Raw genomic sequence first — 4,024 nt, forward strand, 5'->3', positions numbered from 1 at the left:
GTAGTACAGGGTAGATTCAGTTAATACCACTTAAACTTCCTTTGCTGGAAACGTGCGTGAAATTTAAACAAAGGACATCATCCATGCATTACAGAGAGGTCAAAATTAAAAATAGAATTTCCCCCAAGTATTATAGAATTGAGTCCTCACCGAGCTGGTTAACATGAGCACGCTGGGTACGTATTTAGACCCCGGCCGGTCAGGCGTAGCCTCCGGGTAGCTCCGAAAGATAAAGCCAATGTGGTTTCACTAACTGTTATCTTAAGCCGGGGAGAGAGTTTGCAGGAGAAAAAAACGCCCGCGGTTTTGGCCAGACTCAAGAATCGATCGAAATCATCTGAGCTTCACTCACATCTTGCACTCATAAAACAATTAAATGTATTTATTTTTATTTATTTATTTTTAGAAACAAGGAACATATTGAGTTCCATGTTTGACAAATGAGTCGCGAGCCGGTCCTGCGCTCATCCCCCAGTGATCTTTTTACGAGGGAGTTGATTTAGGAAGAAAGACGAGCGAAAGCATGTAAAACTGTACTTGAGTGTTAGACGGGCTGCATATAGTTTTCTAATTTACTGTGTTTAAATCTTTGGTTACAACGCGTTTACCTGCTGCCAAAATTTAAGTGACGTTGCCGCATTTAGCTCCAAAGGTGACTTTTTGCGGTACCCGTGGTTATCTGCAGGAAACTCAGCATTTTTCTCTTCCCTAAATCTATTATCTTTATGGTAATCTAATATGGTTATTTCATTGGTTTCTGGGCATGAAATTCATTTTACATCATGCATAACCTATAATCTGCAGTGTGTATGACTTTAGGGTATCATCGGGGATTTATTTCAATCCCAAATCTCTGGTGAAGCACGTTACGCAGAGGTTTCCCATGCGTAGTTTACAAAAGAAACCTTTTCACACTTTGCCGGCACGAAATAATTTTTACGTTCTCTATAATGCACAATGAAAGTCATGCTCTCCATATTCAATGTTGACAAATTAACCCAGCGGCTTAAAAGAAAAAAAAAAAAACCCAACTTCAAATGAATATGCGTCTTTGTCGTTTGTGCGGGTCGTCGTCCGAGACAAGGGGGATAATTCTGTATAGTTTATCAGAATTATGCAACAGAAAAGACATTTTCTCCCCGCTCTACTGTTCAGCCCACCTCCTCCTCGGATTGCGTCTGTAGAACTGCTACAGGGGCAGATGGCTTTTTTCACGTGAACAAAACCTGGGATTGTTTGCGAACGTTCTACAGCAAAACACGAGCAAGCCCGAGGAGGCTGCGCGTCATTGGCATTCGCCATGCATGGCATTTAACGTAACAGCGCGGCACAATGAACAGCCGGGTCACCCACGTTTTACCATTCAATCATTCATGCCGTTCCCTTTTCCCCCCCCCCCAATACTTTTCCCCAACTTATTTACATCATCGGAGCTATTCTCTCATAGCCGGGGTTTCTTCGTCTAATTAAACATGTTCCCAGGCCACTCGAAGGATTATGCGTCCTTCTCGGTCCGCACGTGCGTGTCTAACCGCTCGTCTCAACGTTCGATATGCTTCTCAAATCAGCCAACGGTTTTTCTAAAATTGCATTCACATTACCTGAGTTTTTCCCCCACTTATACAGTCTACGCCCTCTTCATCATTGCCGGGACTTCGAGTGATATTTTACGTAAGGATTACGCTGTATGCGGCGACTCATTATAGTCAGCGAACATACAAAAAAATACTGTAGTTTACTTTCAGTATGCTAAAAGTATTGACAGAGCAGCGAAAAGAAACCGAAAATCTCTATTTCATTTCAACTGTGATTTGGAGACAAGGGAAGCCTCGAAATTTCAGTGAAATACTTAATAAATGTATTTAGATAGAACATACATTTGATACTGTCAATAGCGTCAAAGGACCGATAGTTCTAATCAGTCCCCAATATTTATTCCAGGATTCCAGTAAGTGTCCTGTTCTGCAGATGAATAACTGCCTCTAACGCGCTGCGTTTATAAAACGGCACTTTTTCAAAAATGTTTGCGTCACAATCGACATGTAAATTAAAAAGCTGTCTGCCGTGCGAAAGGAGTTATAAAACGAATGCGTTCCGAGCACTATAGGCTACACCATATTCCCATACTGTTAACATGCATTTTAATTGGTTCAATATTCAATTGTGTGGACGATTAGCGCGCGTTTAATTATCCGAGCAGGCATGGTTTACCATGTAAACGTAGTTATTTACATCAAATTGTTTCATTTGAAAATCTGTGGCCTTAATCTGCAAAATGCACTCATTTCCATTCAAATGGCCACCTGCTCCCACGTGACAGAAAAGGACATGTGTTTAATAACAATTCAAACATCAAAGGCATTTATTAATTCCAGGGGTAACATGTGGATTGGAACTTCACACACTATTCGAGTAATAATACAATAAAAATACAAGCTGGTGTATTCGTAAGCAAAGCCACGTGCAAAATAAATAAAAAATAAAAAATCGAGTTGCATAAAAATGCATTTTACTACACTTGATATGCCCTATACACTCTCACCAGAATTGAGATCTGAACGCGTTCTCTGTGCCCAAAATAATTGTGCAATGACTGTACTTCAGTTTGAAGGGTTTTAAAACGGCTTAAATATCCTGTATTGCTGAATATCGTGTTTCTCCTCACCTAGCATCTCACTCTGCCTGCATAGATATGGGGAGGAAGGGCACATTTTTCTCAGCGATTCTGGAGAATCCTCTTTCCCACAGTGTTTCTCCACTCGGATGCAGATTCCGTTCTAGGTCGTCGGTAAATGCTAACTTAAATTAAAAAAAAATTTCTCTGGGTTGTGTCTTTTTCTTTCGGGAAATCTTCCTGCAAAGTTATTTTCAGAGCCAAAAGCGAGTGGAATGAACACAAACGCAAATGCGCGCAGCACAGAGATTTCCCGTTGCAAAGAACACCGACCCTTTCTCTATTCAGGTTTTGTGTGTGTTTGTCAGTTATGTCTGCCCCGCGTTAGGCCGTGCGCGTTTAACCACGTTATATTAAAGCTTGTGCAGAGTCGGTCCTCGTTTTCGTATCACCAGCTGGATGAAGGCGAAAAGACGGCTCTCCTCTGGGGCTTTCGAAGTGGCCTGCGCACACGTGTTCGTGCTGGGTAATAGGAGCTCCCACGAGCTCGCTCGCGCTGGGAGCCGGGGCTCCCGCAAATAAGGATGAGCAGATGCGCGAGTTGGTTTTAATAAACACTCCGGCCGAACCGCAGCTGGAGGAAGTGCCATCGGTAGCGCGCCGGTGCCCTTGCGATTCCGCGTCCGAGGCCACCTGCCGGGCCTAACGTCTCACGCCCCCATTTTTTTACATTCTTTTTTGCCTGCGTACTGCAATCAATCAAGAGGCAAACTCGATTCGTCCCAAATTCGTCATGCCAATTCATACGAATTCGCTGGCACGTCTTATCTATTTATAATGTTTTTTTTTTGTAAGCGAAGTGACAGGGGCTTGGCGGTACACCACCTGGTTCTGTCCTGATGAAGTGACAGCGAGCCTGTCAAATTCTGTCATCATTCCCGCCCTTACACAGTTTGTGGCGGGGAGGGGGGGTTGTGGATTGTGGCTGCAGGAAGACACGTGTGACACCGACACTTACCAAAAGCGAGGGAGAACGTCTCACTTTTGACAAGGAACGCCAGGAGGACAGCGGGCACTGTCGCTCACCAGCGGAACATGAAAGCCAGGCCCTCGCGGTGACCTACAGGGGGCTGTCACTCACGCCCCGGACCTGCCGAGCGACACCCGCTGGGCCAATGAAGAGAAGCCCCCACAGCGTAGGGACGCCTTAAGAGCGCGAGGCGACCAACCGCGTCGCAGACAATGAGCGGTGGGCGGGACCTTCTCTCACCGACTGAGAAGAGGAGCGATGAAAAGGAGGCGTATTTTTTATTAAATTAGTCTCAGAGCTGTTTGTGAATGACGGAGCGCGGTTCGCGGAGAATGAGTTCTCATGCCTGTTTTGTGCGCCGTACTGAGCGTGACACGGGG

Source organism: Anguilla rostrata, chromosome 5 (genome assembly GCF_018555375.3).
Source record: "Anguilla rostrata isolate EN2019 chromosome 5, ASM1855537v3, whole genome shotgun sequence".
Lineage (NCBI taxonomy): Eukaryota > Metazoa > Chordata > Actinopteri > Anguilliformes > Anguillidae > Anguilla > Anguilla rostrata.